Consider the following 25,205-nt stretch of genomic DNA (forward strand, 5'->3'; position numbering starts at 1 on the left):
AGAAGAGGAGTGTGTTGAGGTTGCAAAGTCAGTGACCATCTACTCATTATCACGGTGGAGCAAATTAGGCTGTCTTTGATGGGGCAGTGCAATGAAGAGAGCAGGGAGTAATCTGGGTATTGAGGTATAATGGGTATGATGACAGCAGGAAAGGAGTGTGTTGATTTTGTGGAACTCAGTGACCCATCCACCCAAATGATTATGTTAGTGAGAACAGTGTTCCCTGGGTTAAGGACATTGTTGTGTTCATCCTAGACTGCTGACAAACCATGTGGAGATTTGGCACTGGAGCAGTCAGGATGGGTGTACTAGCTTGCTACATAGGTGGCTAGATGCAGGAACAGACAGAAACAAGAGGTAGCAATCAGAGCGGGGCATTCTGAACCCCTCCAGCAGAACCCGCCTTGCAGCAGAGCACCCGTCCCGAAAGGGATGATCCCACTACTTCCACGAGGACAGGTCCAATGTCAGAAGGGAGCCAGAGTACATAAAACCAGGGACAAACAGGGACTGACAACAAATAAAAAACAAGAACATAAAATGCAAGGCAAACAGGAGCCAGATAGCCAGGAGAACTGAGCAAGCTACTTAGTCAGGAACACTGAACTATAACCAGCAACTCGCAGCCAGGAGAGGGGGATTATATAGGGAGCGGGGAGAAGCTGATTGGCTGACAGAACTGTCAATCACCAGCCACTACCTCAGCTGACAGCTGCAGGGCTAATTAACCTGAACTAGTCAGGACAAGAGATATTAACCCTAGCTAGTCAGGACAGAACCCACAGTAGCAAAGGTGTGCTGGCAGAGACTTGACAGAGTGCTGGCTGTAACGTGACACAGATGCCATGAAGAGAACAGGGATAGAATAGAATATTTTATATGCAATCAAATTATTGGATTGATGACAACTGCAGAAGAGGTAGGAGAGGAGTCTCTTGATTTAGTGTAATTCAGTGACTTATTTACTTAAAGGGGTTGTCCCGCGCCGAAACGTTTTTTGTTTTTTTTCAATAGCCCCCCGGATAGTGCTTACCTGAATCCCCGCGCTCCGGTGACTTCTTAGTTACCTGGTGAAGATGGCCGCCGGGATCTTCACCCTCGGTGGACCGCAGGTCTTCTGTGCGGTCCATTGCCGATTCCAGCCTCCTGATTGGCTGGAATCGGCACGTGACGGGGCGGAGCTACGAGGAGCCGCTCTCCGGCACGAGCGGCCCCATTCAGAAAAGAAGAAGACCGGACTGCGCAAGCGCGTCTAATCCGGCGATTAGACGCTGAAGATTAGACGGCACCATGGAGACGAGGACGCTAGCAACGGAACAGGTAAGTGAATAACTTCTGTATGGCTCATAATTAATGCACGATGTACATTACAAAGTGCATTAATATGGCCATACAGAAGTGTATACCCCCACTTGGTTTCGCGGGACAACCCCTTTAATGGCACTGCTTACTAACTTGAAGACAAGGTTGCCTGGGATGGAGCAGCGCCATGAAGAGAACATGAATATTGCATATTGCATCCCTTATGATAATAGAATTGATAATAGCAGCAGGAAAAGAATGTGTTGATGTTGTGGAGGTCAGTGACCCATCTACCCATATGACCATGGTGGAGCAAACAAGGTTGACTGGGATGGGGCAATGCAATGAAGAGAACAGGAATTAGAATACCCAATACCCAACAATATAATGAGTATGATTACAGCAGGAGGAGAGGAGTGTGTTGATTTGGTGGAACTCAATGACCATCTGGTCATGTGATCATGTTAGTGAGAACAGGATTGTCTTGGATAAGGAAATGAGTATGAGGATATAATAAAACATCCTATGCCCAACCACAAATGAGATTGATGTCAGCAAAGGAAAGGCAGGAGAGGAGTTTGTTGATTTTGCATTACTCAGTGACCAGTTGACTTCATGGCACAGCTACATCCCAGGCACCTTATTCTTACTAACATGACGACATGGTGACCTGGGATGGAGCTGTCCATGAAGAGAGCAGGGATACAACACCCTGCATGTATTATGATAATGTGATTGATCATTGCAGCAGGAGATGAGTGGGTTGAACTTCAAGAACTAAGAGACCCATCTAGTCATAAGATCATGGTGGAGAGAACAAGGTTGGCTGGGATGGGGCAATGCCATGAAGAGAACAGGAATTAGGATACCCTATAGCCAGCCTTATAATGGGTATGATGGCAGCAGCAGGAGAGTAGTATGTTGATTATGTTGGACTCAGTGTCCCATCTACTCACACAATCATGTTAGTAAGAATGGGGTGCCATGAAGAGAACAGGGATAAAGTACCTGATTAGATAATGGGATTGATGGCAGCAACATGAGAAGCAGGAACTTAATGGCACAGCTCCATCCCAGTCGACCCTGTTCTCACTAATATGAAGACAAGATTGACTGGGATGGAGCGGGGGCCATGAGGAGAACAGGCAGTGACTGATTCAAGGTTGGCACATATTAGTAAAGGATAGGGTGCATGAAACACAGGACAATGTTGTCTAGTTTGCGAGTTTAACACATACCACAACCAACTATATTGTTGAGCATGATAGCTGGAGAGAATATGTTGATTATGTGGGAGTCAGTGGCCAGACAGTCATGATGAGAAGAAAGTAAGAGTAACTGTTACGGTGTGCCATCTACAACAGATAGTGGAACCAGTTTCTTGGGAATTCCTTAATAGGCCCTTCCTCTCTACCCAGCTTTAATATGTCCTATGGTGAATAGAATGGTTGGTTGACAGGGAGGTGCGTCCCCTGGCAGGTCAGTTGGCCCTAACTGGTGTGTATTTTTTCCTGCCGTGTCCTCTCATGGGTGTGGGTCATTTTCATTTTCTCTCTTGTGTGTATGCATGCTATTTGTTGCGTCAGTCAGATGGGTGATGTCTGATGCCTTAGTCCTCTATCTGTCTTTCTTGTTATAGATGAGTGCATGCATGTTGTTTGAGTCTGTGTTTGAGACTAGGCAGGTTTTGTCTGTTCCCTCATTCTCCCTGAAGATGGTCCAGGCAACTGTTTCCAGACTTGTCCACATGGTCTGTGGGTCCCTGCTCCTTTACCCTTCTGTCACATGTGGTTCCGGACATCAGATGTCCCTACTCTGTTAGATGAGTGTTGTCTGACATCTTAGTCTGGTCTGAATAATGACCCAATCCTTAATCAGTTTGTATGGTTGTAAAATACCTGAGTCCCTTCTGTCTGTTGGTGTGGATGTCTGAATTCTCTAGTATTGGTGTGACTGTTTTGTCTGGCCTGTGCCTGTGCCTTTGCCTAGTTGTTATATTAGCTTTACCATCTGCTTTATATATCCTTCTCTATATTCTATCTAAGGACAGGCTAGGGCCCCTGGTTACAAGATGTGGGGCCGTCCTTGTGGGGGCGATCACTCTGCTTTCAGGCAGGGACCTCCAAGCCCAATATACTGATTTTGGAAAGTCCCCCTATTTTGGTGTTTGTCTTATTGGTGATAAATCCATGTTTATGTTGGTCCTTTAGGGCAATTATCGTGTCACGGTGTAACATGTTGGTAACATTTGTACAGGGCTGGTAAATAAGCCCTGCAAGAACATAACGGTAACTTGGACAATATTGGGTACCTGATCATCACAAGACATCCATTCTACATCCCCATATTTTAGAATGTGAATATTGTTCTTTTAGCAATATTTTTGGTTTTTGTACGTAGGTAACAAAACTAACTTTGTATTGACTATATCTTGCTGAAGCTGTGTCCTTCAGCATTCACATTCTTGTAGTAAAAGCTGACATTATTTAATAGCTGAAACAAAAGGCAAAGTCGTGGGATACACATAATAGTGCAAATTTGATTCCGTGCCCAAAATGTCAGCCTGGAGCCTATGACTGCGCTGGAGGAATGAAAGAGGCCATTGGTCCCTCTCCTGAGAAGGGTCTCTGCACTTCTTCCTTTATCTCTCAGTGTAATTCTTAGCAGCTGTTCTGTATTTTTTACTGTCGTTTGTTTGACAGGATCCAGTTATAGGTTCCGATGTCTGTTTAAAGAAACAAAGCGGTTGTTGGCTTGAGAAGTCCCCCTCTGCTTGTGTGATCAGCCTGTTCCCAGGGTTTTGCATGGGGTTTGCCAAGCGAAGGGACTGACCTTTTGTAGCAAACACTTTTTTCATTTCTAAATGCTCACTTTGATTTTTGTTCCATTTTCATGTTCATTCCAAACTGTTTACAGCCCACGAAAATGACTGTGAATTATATGTTTATGTAACGGATTCCTTTTGTGGTCGCAGTGGAATGTTTACTTTCAGCAATTAGTTATCTTTGGTTAGATTACAGCGACCTGAAGAAAACAAATTACTAAAATTATTACCTTAACGACTTTGTTATGATGTTGTGTCTCAGCCTATTCACAGGAAGTCGGGGGAGCGCGTCCTGCACCCGGAGACAGACTCAGGCCTTCCTCTCTGGGATCCACTTAGTCTATGTGGGTATTTTGGATACTATGTCTCAATTCTGCCTTATTTACTGTAGCTAAAAGGCTTCATACAGCAGTGATACTCATCCCAGTAACTGCAAAAGGGGATTCGAACCCTTACATGTCAGTAATTTTACGTCACTGCTGCCTGGGGTCTGTGCAGCAGCGATGTAAGTTTATGTCCCCCACTCTGCTGGTGATCATGGCTCTCCCCCCACATTGCCCCTCCAGCGGGTAAAGCACCCAAAATAGGCTCTTACTAACAACCTGTTCAGGAGCCATCATCGGGACCTGATTGGTTCAGTTCCCTATTATGTCACCACTGACTGCCAATCACAGTGCTGGCTGGGAAAGTTTGTATACTACAAACTTTCCTGGCATGTCAGTGCTGCATCAGTGTCTCTCCTCCTTTCTACTGTCAGTGTAAGATCGGAGGAGAGATAAGGTGAACACAGTGTAAAACAGCACATATTTACCCCTTCCACACATTAAAGGGGTTATCCAGCTGTAAACTGCTCATAGCCTATTCTTAGGACAGGCCCTCTATAGTAGATCGGCAGGGGTCCACTGCCCGGAATCCCCACAGATCAGCTGATTTCTGCAGGAAGCAGACAGCTCCATTCTCACGGCAGTGGCCAAGTTTGGTATTACAAGCAAACTTCTTTTTCACTTCAATGGGTACTTTGATTGCAATACCAAGCCTGGCCACTGCAGTGAGAATGGAGCTTTCTGCTGTCTGCAGAAATCAGCTCAGTTTATAGGTACAAGGCCTATTAAACAGCTGATCAGCAGGGGTCCCAGGCAGCAGACACCCGCTTATCAACTATTGATAGCATATCCAGCGGATAGGCCATCAGTAGTTTACAACTGAACAAGCCTTTAACCGCACATTAACCCCTTCTATAACAACGACCTATACTATTTAGTTAGTAGAGGGGATTGTATAGTAATGGGTTAATTTTTAACAATTTATCTGGAAATAAATGACATTTGTGAGGGTACATTCACATATAGTGTATTTTGGTGCAGATCCATAACACAATTTGCGTCCAATCCAAACCATTTGGTGCAGAATATGACTTGGGCCCAAAGCTGAATCCATCCTCTCAGATGTAGGGGTGAAGTCTGGTGCAGACGTGTCACAATCTGTGTAAAATCTGCAGTATTGGGTCATGCAGAATCTGACATGGACTTTCCGCAGCAGGAGATCCGCACTAACTCCGCTACATGTGAAAGCACCCTTCCATCAATTCATCCCATAAATGAGTTATTCCATCAATTAATCATCCGTCCAGCCAAACACATTGAAAATGATTGAATAAATGTCAATTAAAATGAAAAACAAAATACGGCCAAATGTTAAACAGAACTTTAAAATTAATAAATCTCCTAAATTGCTCAGAAACGTGGAAAATGTTCAAAATAATGTAAATAAGTGGAAATGCATCTCATAGCCATTAGTGCAATATTTGTGTGTGTATTTCACATATTGTAGATGGAAAATGGACAAATTTTAAAAATTTTCCTTAATTTTGCCTTTTTTAAATAAATATACGCAAATCCTGCGGATGCCATACTGAAGTCCAAAGCTGCGCGGGCCGTCAGCAGTAATAACTCTGGGCGCAGAGTAGTGCAGTCTAGGGGTCATGTGATGATCCGGGGGCCGGGATCTGAGTGCTTTCTTCTATGATGTGCCGGGTAAGAGAGCGCAGTGACACAACTCATCAGAGGATGCCGGAGGCCGCCCTAAAAGAATCAAGAGCGCCGAACTGCTTCCCGCAGCCATTTTTTTCCATTTTGATTGTTCCATAAGTTTTTAATTTTTCTAGCAGCTGACAAACAAGAGGGGGCTGCTGGTTTTCTGCGAACGAGTTATATTTCGCTATGCTGCCATTTAATGTACCATATAATGCCCCGGAAAATGTTACGCCATTTCTAAGGCCGGCTTCACACACATGCAGAGAATAGAACTCATTGATTCCAATGGGTTTAGTCACGTCTCCATATTTTGCGCTCACATTTCGGCCGGGCAAAAAAAAAAAATTGCACATGCTCTATTTTTCTGCGTATTTGCGCACTGAGGATCCCCATAGAAATCAATGGAGATGCATGAAAAACTGCGTAATATCACTGGAAAAAGAACACACCCGGAACTAATTAGCCATTTAAATTGCTGCGTGCAAACGAACATGCCAGGGGGCAAAATGTGGGAAAAGCGGAGATCTGTGTGTGTGTGTGATGGCTCTATGGTTGTTGTGAACAGAACAATCCGGGAACGGAAATAGTTTTTATTTAGCCAATAAACAAAAATGACACAAAGGCCTCTGACTTAAACGTCGTTTCCCGCGCACCTTTCTAGGTGTCGGGTCTTGAAATCTCTAGCTGCTTCCAATCATTGATGCCCTGCGGGGTGTAAGGCGCCCGCAGGCGCTCGGTAAGGTCCTTCTTACTCACGTGCCCGTAATCGTTCCTATGGGCGCCGTCCCAAACCATTGTGGGGGCAAAAAGTACAGTGAGATACGCTGACGGGCGCAAAAGAGCGCCATTTATTACACAAAACGCAGCACTCAGACGCGAGCAAATGTGAAGCCGCCGCAGTGAGGGGAAGAATAGTGTAGTTTCACCATTTTGGGAGGGGGGCTGTTTTTTGGGCATTTACGGTGCAATATGACGCTCTCTTTCTTCTGCGCATCAGAATGATTGCGGTGAGGATAAACTTGTGAAGGTTTTCATATATTACTGCTCAGAAAGAAATACCTTTTTTTATTGCTTCCTGTTGCAGCTCTTGACCCCCATACGTGATCTATGTTCCCGCTGATTCAGCTCTCTGAGGGCTCATGTTTGCGGCTTACCTGCCGTTCTATTGCTACCATATTGGAGTATATTGGGGTACAAACAAGTTTTTGATTGCTTTTTATTATTTTTATGTTTTTTTGGATACGTGGGGATCCAAAAAATGCAATTCTGGCGTTGCGCATTTCTTTCTGATCCCGTTCGCCGCGCACAATAAGGAATGTGATATTTTAATGAATCGGACTTTTACGGACGCAGCCTGACCAATTTTTTTTATTTAGTTTTTCTTTTATCTGTCAACAGAGAAAAGATATGTTTAACTTGTAACATTTTGTACATTCAGCAGCGTCACTGCAGATGGCGCCTCGCGTTGTGTCGTTTAGGTTTTATCAAATAAAACTGATATTCGTTATGACGAATACCTGAGAATGTACACGGGCATTGAAGGGCTGCCCCTGAGTACCAGTTTTTGGCTTTCTTTACTACATTTACTACTCGCCCAGGATCAAGTCCATAATGGAAATACAATAGCAGGACCAAGCGATAGAGCTGCAGGAGCGCCAATGGGCTCAGGGGGGCGCCCCAAAGCATCAGAGGGGAGGAGACTGAGCCAGAAGAATGATTGATGTAGGTCTACAAGACGTTGCCGCATGGACAGAGAAGGTCATCATTCCTGGTGGAGCTGAGAAGGGCGATCGCCCCAAGCCTACATTTGCCTGATGCCCCTCTACAAGCTGGTGGCCGGTGCCCGATGCAACCGCGCAGGTCAGAAGTAGCGATGTTGGCAGGAAGTGGCGGCACGGTTGCCTTCTGCCTTGTTCAGAGTCCTTCAGGATAACGCAGTCGGACATCATCTGTATCACAACTGAAGTCATTGTCATTGATTGAAAATAACCTAATCTAATCTATCCAGTTTCATAAAGGGACGTTTGCGTTTTCTGCGCGCCGCTCTTTACACCGCACGGCCTAATTATTCCAAAGCTATATTTAAAGTTCTCGTAAGGCTATCATTAAATTAGGATTGAGTAAACTAATTAGTTGTCAGTTAGCTCTGAAAATTAATTAGTGCAAAGGTTGCAACGTGTAAAATGCAATCTGTTCAGGAGAAACCACTTAGGAAAGTCAATACTGTATGCGACTCGTGATTCATAGTCTGTAACACAATGCTCAGAGACACCCGTACAGCCCCCCGTGTGCCCACCGCTGTATATACTGTATATAGTCACCCATACAGCCCCCCGTGTGCCCACCGCTGTATATACTGTATATAGTCACCCATACAGCCCCCCGTGTGCCCACCGCTGTATATACTGTATGCGACTCGTGATTCATAATCTGTAACACAATGCTCAGAGACACCCATACAGCCCCCCGTGTGCCCACCGCTGTATATACTGTATATAGTCACACACAGGGGCCGGGGGGATTTAGGCTGGATGCACACATGCAGGTTTGGATGTCGTTTTAAACCCCTCAGAGGGACATTTTTAACTTTTTGCTATTAATGACTGACAGAACATCACTAGATGCAATTACCAACATTAACCCGGGCCGCGGCACTATGGTCAGCGCACTATGGTCAGCGCACTATGGTCAGCACACTATGGTCAGCACACTATGGTCAGCACACTATGGTCAGCACATTCTGCTTCATCCACTGACCATAGCTAAAGCTGCAGCGGGAATCCAAGTGGCCGCTTCCCACCAATATCTATCGATGACCTCTCAGTCATCAATAGCAAAAGTAAAAAATTTGATTAGGGACCAAATCTGTTTTTGGGTTGATTATATATATATACATCTGTCTGCTCCGCTGATTATTTAACTCTTTGTATACTCTGCTTATGGTTATTTGCTGAGATGGTGCTATAACTACCTGCCTCTTTTGTATGTGTTTTATATATGTATGACTATGATTTTTAATTATATTTAATAAAGAGGAAATCGTTTTAACCCTTTGTTAATACATTGTTATGGGTATGTGTACTATTTGTAAGCTATGTATTAGTAGTTGAGTGTTTGATACACATTTTTGTTTATTTTTGGCCCTCTTTTTTTCTATTATTGGGTTCACTATGTGGGCCTCTGTATAATAATGGAGGTACATAAGGGGGTTGTCTGGGCTCTTTTCAACTGATAGGCTAATAGCAGTTGATGGATGGGGTCCTCCACTGGGGACCCTTGACTATCAGCTGACCATCCAGCTTCTGTCCAGTGCAGGAGGCCAGATGTTGTCATCAGCGGATAGGAGAGAAAGTAGAAGCAGCAGCCTTTTCCCATTGAAATCAACGGGAGCGCCGCACTGCTATTCCCCTTCCTGCTTCTGTTACTGACATCCTGTCTTCGACAGGAAATGGAATAGGAGCCCGGCGCTCACATTGATTTCAATGCCGGTGAAGCCGGTGCTCCCACTTCCTCCCCCCCTCCGCTGATGACGATTTCCATCCCGCTGCACTGAGCAGTGGGCTGGACAATCAGTTGATGGACGCGGGCCCTGAGCAGCCAACAGAGGAAACATCATCAGTTCAAAAGACCCAGCCTACCTCTTTAAGGTTTACATAGGTACAGTATGAGCTCATCGCCATCTATAGGAGCCCCATCGGGCTTCTTTTGTTAGAATTAAAGGAGGTCTGTCACGTAAATTTGGCCTATTAACCCAATATACTGTTATATATCCGCTGACACAAGCAACCAGGCCTTACCTTTATAGTCTTCTGAAGATATCATCAGTCCGGCCCCGGGAATGAGTCACCGCGCATGCACCCAATCACACAGTTCAGCGCAAGCGCATGCGCAATACATGATGTATCCAGCAGGAGGAGCTGAAGGCATCACTCAACTAGAAAGAAGTAGTCACGGGCTGGAGCGGGAGGGGTCGTGGCCCCTTTAAGAGGAAGCCCGGCATGACGCGTGGGGCCAGATAGGCGGTAGTCAGGAAGGGGTTAATGTTGCGAGGAGGTGGGGGTAGAAAGTGCTAGAAGATAGGTGTAAGGGTCATTATAGGTGGAAAGTTTAGTGGGAGGGGGGTTATATAAAGAGGGGGTGCTTCGTGGGAGGTCACCTTAGAGAGGAGATAGCGGAGAGTCCCGCCCGCCCGCCCGTTTTGTTATTGGTGGGTAGGGATGGTTATAGGTTCAATTGTCATGGCAGTGGCGGGTGGGGGAGTCCTTGGAGTCGGTGGAAATTGTGTAGGGGGGGAGTTGGGTGGGCATGGTCCTACCCGTTAAGACTCCCTCCTCTGTAATCGGTGTAGTATCTGGTGCAGGGACTTGGCTGGTGGTGGGGGGCAGTAGACCCTCCGCCGGCTGTAAGCCCCAAGTGTGCTAGCCACCTAAGGGCGGCTTGCGTTGTCCCTGAGCCTGTCTACGGCTTTGGGGCAGCGTGTATTAGTTTGATTGTGGTAGCACCAGATTGTGTGACTCTAAGGACTCCCCCCTCGTTAATTTTGGTAATTATTGTAGAGTTTTTGTTAATAAAGGCTGCTGTGGCCAAAAATTATCCAAAGAAAAAGGTGTTTGTCCTTATTGGGAAGGGTACAGAAAGAGGGGCATTCTGGCCTCCAGGCGTCAAGGTTTTTGCTAAAAAGGCAGGAAGAGAGTTGGTCCGGTGGCAGAGGCGGAATGCCCATTGGGCTCGTTAGCATGCAGCCCAGGAGACACATTGTCCGATATCTTCACATAGGAGAAGAAGATAAAGGTAAGGCCTGGGTGCTTGTGACGGCGCAGACATAACAGTATATTGGGTTACCCGGCCAAATTTAAGTGACAGACTTCCTTTAAACGGCTGAGTTCATAAAAAGGTTTGGAATAAACTATTACAACCAAAAGGACTTCAGATGATTTTACAACCTCGGATGACATCTCAGATTTATGATATCTTCCTTGCCTCGCAAAAAAAAACTATTATGCTACTATGGCAGTCGGAATAGCATTAGTCTGTTACAACATAAGAAAAGGTTCCTTCTCTGCTCAGTGTAAACACATTCTCATCAATTCATTATGAGCCGCGTTCCTCCCAGGAGACTCTTATTTTAACATGACAAGAACAACAGAACAAGGAAACATAACAAACAATAAAGTAAGTGACTGTAATCTGCAGGACGGCAGCGCTCTGATCCCTACACTAAACTCCGGGGCTTTACTAACTTTCCTAAATGCAGTTTAATTGCAATCTAAAAACATTCAGCTTTAAGGAGGTGTTTACACCAAATAGTCCGCTGTACAAAAAATCTGATTAATATGGCAGCAAGAGAGGGAGGAAAAAAGAGCTTTGAGAGGGTTGACTGTGCTGAGATCAACCGGGGGGAACTTGGCAGCTTGTGTTCAGTTTCCCTGCAGCACCCCCACAGGGGAAATGAGGCATTGCACATGTAACGCATGCAGTGGACAAACAGAGACGCTCATCAAAGCTTCTTTCTGTAAATCCCCCTACCAGTAACTAAGAATTGTAGAAGAGGATATCTGAGAATGGGTTTTCTAAACTAGGCGATGACTATAAAGGGGTGTCACCAACTCAGCCGAGATTAGAATGCCTCTGATTAAAAGGGAAGCCACATGGCTAGGATGACTAACAGCCGAACTCAGATGAGCATCATGTTTTCCATAACTCCCACTGACATCTATTGGGGATATGGAAGCAGGGTAGCAGAGTGTTTGTCTGTTTTTGTGCTCCCAATCAACCCATGTTACTGCATGCTGAATGAATGGGGGCAGTGAAATCCTTAAGTCAAGATTGATGCATTTCCCAGAGGTGGGACGGGCACCTATTAGACTTTAATAGCATATCCAATAGCTATGTGAATTTTATAAGCTTATTTCTACTGAGGTTGGTTTGTGCTGTATTTATGTTATGTGCTTGGTACTGGGGCTGTATTTATGTAATAAGCTTTGTTCTGGTATTGAATGTATGCTCTGACGTGGTTGTGGTGCTTTATTTATCCTATGTGGTTGTTCTGGTGCTGTAGTAATGTTATGAGCTTGATTCTGGGGCTGTACTTGTGTTATGAGTTTGATTCTGGTACAATATTTATTCCCTCAGCTGTTCTGGTGTCTGTATGCTGCTATCTTGCTGCTTTTTGCACAAGCAAAATACAGGCAGACTGTCGATCAGAACGTTCATATATGTTTTCTTCCTGGTGGATGGAGGGGGGCAAAAAACTTCAGCACAGGGTATTATCTACGCTAAGGCTGGCATTGTATACAGTATGCAAAAAAAATCAGTGGCATGCATTGGGTGAATGACCACGCCTAAACACTATTCTCATACATTTTACTTAAAGGGGTTGTCCCGCGGCAGCAAGTGGGTCTATACACTTCTGTATGGCCATATTAATGCACTTTGTAATGTACATTGTGCATTAATTATGAGCCATACAGAAGTTATCAAAAGTTATTCACTTACCTGTTCCGTTGCTGGCGTCCTCGTCTCCCTGGTTGCTGTCTAATTTTTGCCGTCTAATGGCCAAATTAGACGCGCTTGCGCAGTCCGGGTCTTCTTATCTTCTCAATGGGGCTCCGTGTAGCTCCGCCCCGTCACGTGCCGATTCCAGCCAATCAGGAGGCTGGAATCGGCAATGGACCGCACAGAAGCCCTGCGGTCCACCGAGGGAGAAGATGCCGGCGGCCATCTTCAGCAGGTAAGTAAGAAGTCACCGGAGCGCGGGGATTCAGGTAACTTTTTTAACCCCTGCATCGGGGTTGTCTCGCGCCGAACGGGGGGGGGGGGGGGGGGGGTTGAAAAAAAAAAAAAACCGTTTCGGCGCGGGAGAACCCCTTTAACCTTGCCAAATAATACTATTAGATGTTTCCCAATTGTACAAGTGCCCAACAGTTCCCCAATCAGCAACATAATACCTCCAATAGCAACATAATACCTCCAATAGCAACATAATACCTCCAATAGCAGACACTACACAAGACTTCGTGGTTCCAGGCCATAACGGTCTTTGCCTCCATGGATTTGACATCCATATAAGATTGGTTCACTTCATGATCTGTGCATTATGAGGTCATGCAGGGGTAGCAGTCATACCTCAGCCCTGGTGCCTGAAGGCATGCAAAGGTCCTTTTTGCCACCACTTAACAGTTGGCCATGTTATAGATTTTGTATTGTGTTACATAGCCTCCGACTATATGCCGCTTCTATTTACCCATTCTGGCTATAGTCCATGTCCTTGCATGTGATGTGCCATATGTATAAGGAAGGTAACCATTACCTCTCTTATTATCCTTGGCTTTGTTTGCTTCTTTTGTCTGTGTGGCTTTTTCTTGTGTTGTCTCTGTTGGCCCATTGGGAACAGGGTCGCTGTCAAACACCAAAGTCACTGGCTTCCTGTTGGTAGTAAGAGGAGCCCAAAGTTAGGGTCGGCCTTTGTGATGCAGGAGCAGCATTCCTGTGCTGAACGCCGCAGCATGGCATTTCCCTGAAGAGTTGTAGGGTGGTGGTAGCAGGAAGTGTAGGGAGTGCAGACAAAGTAACCTGTGAGAAGGAGAACAAGAGGCCCACAAGACTGGCTAAGGCCAGAGGCTCACAGTGGGACAGTGGAGCAGACGTGTAGTCTACAGTCAGGGCATCTGCACCAGTCCCTCGGATGCCCTCACCAGTGGCATCAATTTCAACTGTACCCACATTATGAGGACAAGAATCCAGTTGAAACTGATGCCACTGCTGAGGGCATCCGAGGGACACTGAGGTTAAAAATAATAGAAAGCTATACTCACCTATAGTGTCTCCATGGCTCTGGTCTCCACTCACGTCTGGGCCCAGCTTTCACATGCCTGTTAAATAGTGTTACACAAACTCAACCAGTAGAACGCTGCCTTGGGTTGAAGTGCGATAAAGGTTTGGTTCGGCGTGAACCTGAATCAAGCTTTTAGCAAAGTTCTACCCCCAAAAAGAGTTCTACTGGTTCAGTTCACTCAATGCCAGTCCTGAACAGGGAAATATAAAGCTGTATAGGAGCCATGGGAGGCCCATATAATACTCTCAGAGTTTATACACAGCGGTTTTAGGGGTTTTGGTGAATTTCCGGTTTGGTTTGAAATTATTCAGGCCGAACCTAACTTTTTGAAAGTTCCCTCATCACTACTGTCGAAGCATGTGGCCGCTGTGTTCAGTCAGTAATGTCAGTACCTCTTGAGGCTGGTGCCTAGATGGGCACATGACTGCTGGACCTGGAGGAAAGTGGAGGCTGTGGGAGGGTCTGCCGCCTGCCGGGCCCGGGTAGGGGAGTCTGAAGGGTTTTTTTTTTGCCACAAATAAAGTTTGGGGATGGAAGGGGCAGGGCAGCAGTAAACAAGAGGGGGCAGCAGTGGATTGGAAACCCATCTTAATACTCATGTACTGCCTGGCCTATTTGAGTATTAAAATAGCCTTACCTACAGTCACTTTTGTGTAACTCAACCTCATGGGAACTCCTGCAGAAACTGAGATCTCCAGCCTTGGTAATGGACTGCACCGAAGAGTTGTGCCACATGTCCCCAAATAAACCTGCTAATCTGTAACGGTTCTGGGGAACCCCTCCTACACTGTTTGACCTCGGTCTTTTTGAGAATCGACTTGAAAGCAGTGCGACCTTGAAAAAAGAGAAAGAAAAGCAATTTCCGTAGAAAACACATGTGGTGACATTGGCATTGCGCCGTATACAAAAAGGTCCCAAAACATTTGTTTACCATAATGGGCATTTAACAAGCAGGAGGAATCTACTGCTGCTTTTACTATATCCATGAATGGAAGGAATATTCCAGAAGCTTCATGTAATATTATGCGACTGAAAAGTGACAGTTGTGATTCATGTCAAGCCAAAAACTGTAATTCTGATTTAAAGGGAAAAGCATTATTTTCTGTGTTTCCAATTTTCAGCTACAAGATTAACTGTTGTAATGGGAGCAGAATAATGAGGTCAAATTGCTAAATTGCAACCTTACACAAATACGACCGAATCCTGGGAATGCCGCTTACACAGTTGTAGATCAGCTTCCTGTAATACATCTTACTGAAATAGTCCCAGCTTTATGGGCCGATGGACGACAGGTCAAATAACTGTAGGATACTATGTTTAGGTCCAAATAGATTTTATTAAAGGGGTTGTCCCGCGCCGAAACGGTTTTTGTTTTTTTTTAAACCCCCCCCCCCCCCCCGTTCGGCGCGAGACAACCCCGATGCAGGGGTTAAAAAAACCACCCGCACAGCGCTTACCTGAATCCCGGCGGTCCGGCGTCTTCATACTCACCTGCTGAAGATGGCCACCGGGATCCTCTGTCTTCATGGACCGCAGGGCTTCTGTGCGGTCCATTGCCGATTCCAGCCTCCTGATTGGCTGGAATCGGCACGTGACGGGGCGGAGCTACACGGAGCCCCATTCAGAAAAGAAGAAGACCCGGACTGCGCAAGCGCGGCTAATTTGGCCATCGGAGGGCGAAAATTAGTCGGCACCATGGAGACGAGGACGCCAGCAACGGAGCAGGTAAGTATAAAACTTTTTATAACTTCTGTATGGCTCATAATTAATGCACAATGTACATTACAAAGTGCATTATTATGGCCATGCAGAAGTGTATAGACCCACTTGCTGCCTCGGGACAACCCCTTTAAACATTTTCAAAACAAGTATACATTGGCATAAAGGAAAAAGGGTTTTCAGGGGGGGGGGGATGAGGATAGGTCAGGGGGGTATGGGGAGGGAGGATAGGTCAGGGGGGTATGGGGAGGGAGGATAGTCGTGACTTATATTGTTCGATAGGAGTGTATGAACATGACGATAGGAATGTCTTCTGGTTCAGTCTCAATTGTCCCTTTGATTTGCAGGTATCTCTACCTGCGTGGAAACCTAGTTTTAACACTTTCACTCTGGTACTATTGAAGAGTCTCTTTGCGGTGGGGTGGGTTGGTCCTATCTTATGCATCTCTTTAGTCTTTTGTCTACTGATCTTAATTTCTTCGTCTCTCTCTATTGTCTTAGGGCGTTTCTTCGCTGGTTTTCTTCACATATTCCTAATCTTTCCACCTGAGCTGGTATCGGGACTAGGCTCAGAGTGGGTAAACTTATGGACATGTAGCATGCCCACCAGACTTTTCTTATACCTGCGGGGTGTCACAACTGGGATTAGAAGCAAGAGGAAGGCACATGTGGGGGGGGAAATCGGTGACTTACGTATGCGTCGTCGCTCATAAGGGTTGTTATCCATAGCCCTCTTCTCTGTTTTTTAGAGGGTACCTGTTTTCAGCCACTTTTCAAATGTGTCCGAGGACCTGAATGTTATCCAGGTCTGCCATGTGCAGTAGTACTCCCCCCCCCCCCCCCCCCCAAGTTTCCGGCTCATCTGCTCCCAGCTCCTAAAAGTGCATTAATGTGTGGATCTCTTCAACCCACATTATCCGGGTTGGAGCGACATTAGAGCGCCACGGTCTCGGGATAATCCTCCTGACTGCAATGATAAAGAATTGGAAGAGGCCCCTCTTAGTTTTGTTTATTGATCCTGGTAGAATACAGAGGAGAGCCAGTTCTGGGGTAGGGGACACCTCCCCATGGCAGACATGGTTGTATAGTTCTATCACCTCCTTCCACAGATTTGACACCTGGGGACATCCCCACCAGATATGTAGCATAGTGCCTCTACTGTCATTACACCTCCAACAGGCGGGAGAGATCTGGAGTCGGTCTGGGGTTCTGTACCACCTGGATAGTATTCTGAAGTTCAGGTCCTGGACTCTACCCAACGAGGAGAGTTTATGTGTCAAGAGCCAAGCTCTGTTCCAGCTTTCCGAAGGGAAGCTTCTTCCCAATTCCCCCTGCCAAGCCCCCACGTAGTCAGGGTCTTCGTCCTCCGTCTCCCGAGACAGCAGCATCCTGTAGAGTCTGGAGATCATATGTTTAAGTGGTGTGGTAGAGAGGTACAATCGTTCAAAATCTGTTAAGGGCTTTAACTCACTCACTCGTGGCATCAATGTGTTCACAAAACTCCTCAGCTGGAGATATTGCATCCACATCCCTGCCTTAGTCTCGCTGTCTCCCAGGATCTCCTGCATCGACTTCAACCCTGAGTCCGTCACCACATCTCCCACCCTCGGGATTGGGTTGTTTGGTAGTGTCAAGATGTGAGAGCCCCGAAAGGTGGCTTCGAATTGAGGGTTGAGGATTAGAGGTATGAGTGGGCCTGGTATTCCCACAAGGCCTTTTGATGCTGCAAACCCTGTCCAGTTCTCGAGAAGCTGGACACAGAATGGGGACGGGATAGGCAGAGCCCTGATCAGTTTAGAGGGGAACCAGGCTGCTGCCTGTAGATACCCCTCCACCCCCTCCTGTTCCGCTTTTACCCACAGTTTAGGATACTTTGTTTAACAGAATTGGCTTTTGGTTGATTCTTGCCATTCGCAATATCTTTTGTGTCCCCTCGCCCCAATGGTGTACCGTATAGCACCTAAATGATGCAGTCATGTGGTGCCCATATAACAACCCAACAACTACAGCCGTTCCCTTCTTTACTTTTTGCCTCTTCCCAGATATCTCAGGATAAGTGGTGTGAGATGACCTGCTTTAAAAAATATTACTCTGTGGCAACAATCGATAGAAACAAGATTTTAACCCCTTAATGATACGGTCTTTTTTTCCCATGAGCCTCGAGTGGCGCAGAGTGTAAGCTCTAAGAAGGTTGCAAGTTCGAACCCCGCATGATTCAGGTAGCCGGCTCAAGGTTGACTCAGCCTTCCATCCTTCCGAGGTCGGTAAAATGAGAACCCAGCTTGGTGGGGCGTAATAAGTAATAATTACCTGAAAGCGTTGCGGAATAAGTTGGCGCTATACAAATACCAAGATTTATTTTTGTTTTTGTTTTTTGCTCACGCTTTCAAAAAAATCCTAACTCATTGATTTATCCATGAACGACACTTTCTGAGGACGTCTTGTTTTTTGTGGCCGAGTTGTATTTTTCAGCTGTTCTGTGTAATGTACCTATTATGTAGTGTAAAAGGATTTAAAGTTTCTAAGTGGAATGAAATGAAAAAAAGCGCAATCCCGCCATCATCGGAGTAAGGTGGGGGGTCTTGTTTTTACAGCGCATTCACTGCTTTATTATGTATACCTTTTATTCTAGGGGTTCGTACGATTACAACAATACCAAAGTTATAGAGCTTATAAATAAAGTATCTCTGGAGTAACACGGAATGACTTTCTGCCGCCGTCTTGTGACCGCTGTAACTTTTCTAGTCTCCTATTCATGTAGTTGTGTGAGGACATCCTGGAGTTTCTATTGCTACAATTTTGGAGTTCATACAACTTTTTGATCAATTTTTATTAAATGTTTCTTGGAAACCGGGTGACTAAACAGCCTAATTCTGGTGCAGCTTTTTTCTGTCAATGTTCACCATGTGTGAAAAATGATGACTTGCTATAATAGATTAGACATTTATGGATGCAGCAATACCAAATATGTTTTTTTGTTACTATGAATTTGGGAAAAGGGTTTGTTTTAAAACTTTTACTGTGTTTCTCTGAAAATAAAACCCTGCCTTATATTAATTTTTGCTCCAAAAGAGGTAGTAGGTCATATTTTTAGGGGAGGTCTTATTATATTTACCTGGCAGGCTCAGTCCAAGTCCCTCCTGCTGCTCTACAGAGCTCAGGCACATTTCCTGCTGTTTTCTGCTGCCTACAAAGATCATTTCCTGTTACAGGATTCATAAATCCCGCCTCCAAGAAGCGATGGCTTTGATTGGTTCTTCGAGTGCTGCTCAGCCAATCAATGTGGCGCTTGATGAACCAATGCGACGGCTGTGAGTGGTTTATCATGTGCTGCATTGACTGGCTGAGCAGCGCTCAAAGAACTAATCAGGGCCATCGCTTCCTGGAGGATTTATGAATTCCATAACCCGGAAGTGATCTTGTATCGGCAGCCATGGACTGGGGGAACCGCTCCGGAGCTCTGGAAAGCAGCAGGAGGGGCCTGGAGCGAACCTGCTAGGTAATGTATTCCTTTTTTTATGTAATGCAGCTAGGGCTTATTTTCGGGTGAAGGGCTTATATTTCAAGTCTCCATGAAATCCTGAAAAATCTGGCTCGGGGCATATTTTCGGGGAAATACGGTTATACCTTTATTTTTTCTTATAATTAATAAAAGTTTTTTTTACTAATTTTTACATTTCTTTTTAGTCCCCAACTTGTGTTCGTTTGATCCCTCATGGAGTGTTATGCAAAAGCACAGTATTGCATTATACCACATTCTGTAAACTATTGGTGGCCCATCCTATGAATAGGCCATCAATAGTAGATATGGGGTCTTCCAATCAGTTCTTCGCCAGGCCGGTGTGCTCATGTATTGAGCTGATTTCTGTAGGAATCTGTGGCCAAACCTAGTATTACAGACAAACTTCCTTCCCATTGAAGAGAATGAGAATTGTGTCTGTAATACCAAGCGCAGCCACTGACCTGAGCATGGTGCTGTCTGCTTCCTGCTCATGAGCATACCAGCTGGGCGAACAGACAATCAGTGGATCTATTATCAATCTATTATTGATGTCCAATCCGAAGGATAGGCTTGCAATAGCTTACAACTGGGCAACCCCTTTCAGCATAGGTGAAAATGCAATGCAGGTGAACCTCCTCATGGTGGTCTTGTTTCTACTTCAGTCATTTAATACTATGATAATTCAGAATGGCTCTGCCCTGCACTGAAAGGCTTTTCATTGCTTTGTTCACACTTGTGTTCATACATTCCATCTTCCTGTTTTAATATGGGAACGAAAAATGGAATGCCAACCGGGCATGGATGAGTCCTATGATGGAAACAAACAGCGCTTGACGGACTCTATTGACCACAATGGGTCAGTTGCTTCTGTTGTGCCGTCCAGCATTTTCCCGTAGCATGCTGTGCCATGTCTGCACCAGAATACTAAGCTCTACACGGCTCTGTACAGCACCTCACAGGTGGTGGCACAGCTCTGACAGCCCTATTGGCAGCCTAGCCAACCTCTATGGTAGGACGCTTGGTGCTAAACAGGTGGAAGGGGAGAAACCCCATCATAGTGCATGGAGCTCCATGTTACATTGTGAGTGGTTACATTGAGGGCTCATTCACATGGGTATATGCAGTTTTAGACCATGAAATATGCAGTATCTTCAGACCCAAGCTTTGCGTATTCACTGCATATTTTGACCTCCTTGCATTTTTTTAACACGTATTAACTGTGTTTTTTACATGCACTAAAAAAAGTAGGTCCTATAGATTTCTTCTCCATTCATGCATAAATATGCAATGAAGACGCATGTATGATGGGTATTCATTCAATACTTGTGTGATGCCATTGACTTTAATGTGCAATTTCGGGTCGTAGTATAAAACAAAAATTTTTTCACACATTTCTTAATCCAAATCAATGGTGTTTACGCTGTCCGTATTACGTGCGTAAAAATACATGGATAATACGAAGCACGAATACTCCCATGTGAATAAACCTTTGAAGGCAACCATAATGCTGTTGTGGCCCTCCTCTAAAAATGGGTTTCCCACTCCCGGCTTAGACTATGCCCCCAGCTTAGCCAGCCAAATGTAATAGTGACACAGTAGGTCCATGTTCCTGCGCAGAGACCTGACCATGACATTCACCCATCCTAAATATTATTTAGTATTCCCCATTATTCCCTTTTTCCGCAGTTCTCAGCTCCTCTTACCTTGTAATAAAGGATTAAAAGTTTGTCTTGGCCCGGTTTCCGTCCTTCCTTGCAGTCCACGGTTGTTATTATTGAGTCCTTTGAACGTTCTCCACCTTACACAGTTTAATAAGAACATTCTGCTTTTGCCAGGTTGGTACTAGACCGTGCAGAGGAGAATCGTATGGTCCTTACCCACCACCACTTCCTTCATAACAGTCTTGGACAGAAGTGGTTACAAGTACTATACATTTAATTTCTTGATGTCATTTGTCTTCATTGAATGTCAACATCCTTGCGTTTCATGATTTCTGCTGTTTTTAGACTAAGGTGCCTTTAAAGTTGTTTTGTTTGAAAAATGTTCACAGAATCACAAGTTTGGAACTTTAAAAGAACGTTCTCTCTTCAAAGTTGCACTTGGCCTAATTGTGTTTCTAAAATAATATATCTGAGATCCAACAAGGGGAATGCGGTCACAAAGCTGATGCCCAAACCCTTCAATTTACGTTGGTTTGGTTTGGCTAAGCTTGAAAAAGTTCTTGGAGAGGAGAACTGCGGCTCGTGAAAATTATAATTGGGGGAATATTTCCGAGGCTTTAGATATTGTATATAAACTACGTGAGATGCTAATCAGCCAGCAGAGTGTGAAAAACAAGGCAGATCTCCACTTCTAGGCACAAGACATTTTGTATCATGTTAAACAATACCATATTATGTGGAGTCGCTCCCCGTTTCTAGGAGAATAGGCTTCATGCATACAAGAAAACTTTCCTCTAAAGAATGTTCTCAAGATCTCTGGAGATCTGACTCCATTGTCACTGACCAACACTTGATGGCCACTTCATTAGAGCCCCTGTTCCTTTATTACAGCCCTACCTCTTTATCAGATCCCCCAGGTCTTTCACAATTAGGGCTTCCCTGTATGGAAATCTTCTCCTGTGACCTCAGAGTGCAGCTTCAAATTACATGAGAGGTTTTATGTGGATCCACATTAAATGGTAAAGTCCATAGACTTTCAATGAGGCCTGGTCACCTTCCAACAACTTCGAAAAAGGCCTGGTCATTGGCGTTAGACTAGCAGGAGCCAGGAACTCATGCGCATGGTCTTTACTTATGCAACGGTGTCAGAAATAACTGTATTTCTGCCGAACAACTTCTACACCTATTGGAAAGTACGCCACGGTGACCTGCTGCGGTTCTGAAGGCCACAAGAGGTTCACCATACTATTGGATGGAGGACTCTAATACAGTGATCATTCCATGTAGCTTCTCTTATACAAGAATTTATACAAGAACTTCCAGTATGAGACAAAGTGATTAACCCCTGTGATGACCGGGTCATGCTATGGTGGACCTGATGTGACCATGTATAACATACAGCACAGTATTTGCTTACCCCTACAATAACAACTATTTACTGATGCCTTACCAGGCCTGCAGCAATTAACCGGTTGCTGTGGTAGTTTCTTTCTATGATGGGGTTGTGCAGTTGGACAATACTTAAATGATACAGATTGTCAAATATTCTGACCCCGCTACATCGATAGCATCTGATTGACTACAGAAAAGTTTTTAAAGGGATTGTCCTATGGTTAAAGGGCTTTTCCCAGCTTGTAAAGTAATGGCAGTTGCTAGATTATGTCATTGTCACTTCAGTGCCATAATGTCCTGCATAGGCGTCACCAGACAAGACAAAGACAAACTAACTAGACACACAACTTGGAGTCCTTTCACCAACAAAACTGAGATTTGGGGGTCCCTGCCTGAAAGTACAACCCCACATCATGAACCTAGTGACCTGGTCTGTCCCTAGATGGAAAATACTAACAGGACTGGACATGACAGTCAGTACAAGAAGGAGTCCTGGAGTACAAGAAGGATATTTATTACTGGCTATTAAACAAGACCCAGACATCCACCAACCAATGAATGGAGGGGAAAACCGGTGACTGGGACACAGGGCTATACTAGCACTAATGCCCTTCATTTTCAGGATCTGTTGGGTTTACACCCCCCACCAATGATAAAATGATGATATAACTTAGTGATATACCATTGCCTCAAATATTACATTTCTGTTATATCATACTAGAAATAATCTTTCAATTGGAATCACTGGAGGCTGATTTACTATTGAGAATGTGCGAGTTACACCAGAAAACTAAATTACATGGTTTAACCTCACTTATCGTGTCTTTATTAGTAATTTCGGACATTAGTAATGACTCATCTGACAAAGGGGCATGGCCTAAATGCAATATCATGTACCTGAAATTGCACCAAATTTTGGCACAGATTTTGCCATAAATTAAGCAGTATTTTTAAAAACTATTGCCTATAGCATGTGTCATAGGGCAGAGAGGAGCAAGCAGTGCTGGAGCTGCAGGGACCCACAATAGGTGAGTATAGGATATTTTATTATCTTCAGGCCTCCAGAGTACGAACTAAAAATATATACTCGTCAAAACCACTTCCTCCCCAAAAGAAGTTTTCGTAATCGAATCAAAATTTCTCTTTCTGTTTGTAAGGTTGATATAAGCAAGCAATTAGAATATCACAGCAAAAGCATTATTTATTGTGGAGAACCGACCCTTCGTAGGGAGGCTCTAGTACCTTTTTGTACCGCCTCTAGCTTGGATACAAGATGTGATACAGGCGAGCATGGAGTCTCTAGTACCCTGTTGTACCGCCTCTACCTTGGATACAAGATGTGATACAGATGGGCATGGAGGCTCTAGTACCTTTTTGTACCGCCTCTAGCTTGGATACAAGATGTGATACAGGCGAGCATGGAGTCTCTAGTACCCTGTTGTACCGCCTCTACCTTGGATACAAGATGTGATATGGGGGGCATGGAGGCTCTAGTACACTGTTGTACCGCCTCTAGCTTGGATACAAGATGTGATATGGGGGCATGGAGGCTCTAGTATCCTGTTGTACCGCCTCTAGCTTGGATGCAAGATGTGATATGGGCGGGCATGGAGGCTCTAGTACTCTGTTGTGCAGCCTATAGCTTGCATACAAGATGTGAAACAGGGGGACATGGAGGCTCTAGTACTCTGTTGTGCAGCCTATAGCTTGCATACAAGATGTGAAACAGGGGGACATGGAGGCATACAGGTTCCCTATGATATCCTGCTGAATATTGCTCCACATTTGCTGTGACTAAGCATCTAGATCATGCAAAGTCGTAGGCTGTCGAAGTTAGAGTCCCAGATGTTCCCATACATGTTTTATTGGTGATAAATCTTTGATCGGGCAGCCACGAAAGTATAACAATGTTGTGGGGGCTTCCTGTGACCCCCTTGTGTGTGCGGCCGAGCATTATCCTGCTGGAAGCCACCATGAGAGGAACACATGTAGCTGCAGGATGTCCTGAACATATCGCTGAGCGGTCATTGTCCCTCGTACCACTACTAGGGGGGACCGACTGCCGTATGCGATGGACCCCTAGACCATCACACCAGCAGGGGGCAGTGTGCTACTGTACAGCAAAGGCAAGATTGAGGCGCTCACCCCGAGGTCTCCAAACACAAACAATGTCATTGTCAGCTCCCAAACTAAACCAGGAGTCCAGTTTCATCATTCACGACACCACTGCAACCGGAGGTGATGGTGGGTGAGTGTCAAAGGCCGTACACATATTGAGTGCCCTGAGACCAAATGTCCTTCAGCCAAGGGCCTGGAAATAGTTCCCGCAGACACAGGGGCCTGTAGCAATGGTGGCACCTGTCTCCGGACAAAGAAACAGTTGAAGTTGCTCGTGCTTGTTGGAAAATCAGATAATTCTCTCTACCAGTAGCTCGAGTCTGGCAGCCGGTGCGCTGCTGCTGTAATCAATCTGTGACCCCATGACCTTTCTTCCCTCCCTCCCCAATGTCTATACTGCATATGGAATGGTATCTGCATGCAGGAAAGTTAGGGGTCACAGACTGATAACAGAGGCAACAGCCGCCGACCCGGAGCTACTACAGGTAGAGAGAGAGCTAAATGTTTGTAAGGTTACTGCTCGGCCGTCTCTTAGTTGGTAATTATTTATTACTGGCTATTAAAAAGTAAATACCAGCTTTAATTACCGGCCAGGTGGCAACCCCAGTGCCACCCATCTGAGGTTCTGCAGATTGCCGCCTGAGGCGGCAGGCTCAGGTCACCTCATGGTAGGGGCACCCCTGGTCAGGATAAGAGGGAAACATGTGACTTCCATTCCCAGGATTGATGGGGGTCTTAGTGGTGAGACCTCCACCCATCAGACTTTCATCATCTATCGTAGGGATAGGTGATGACAGTCGATTTTGGTACAACCCTTTTA

At 45.2% G+C, this 25,205-nt stretch overlaps 1 protein-coding gene across 1 annotated transcript in view; it reads left to right on the forward strand.

The window, feature by feature from the left end:
• ARHGAP15 (Rho GTPase activating protein 15) overlaps positions 1 to 25,205 on the forward strand; it is a 730,617-nt gene that overhangs the window by 503,350 nt on the left and 202,062 nt on the right. The window lies entirely within an intron of this gene.

This window comes from Eleutherodactylus coqui, chromosome 8 (genome assembly GCF_035609145.1).
Source record: "Eleutherodactylus coqui strain aEleCoq1 chromosome 8, aEleCoq1.hap1, whole genome shotgun sequence".
Lineage (NCBI taxonomy): Eukaryota > Metazoa > Chordata > Amphibia > Anura > Eleutherodactylidae > Eleutherodactylus > Eleutherodactylus coqui.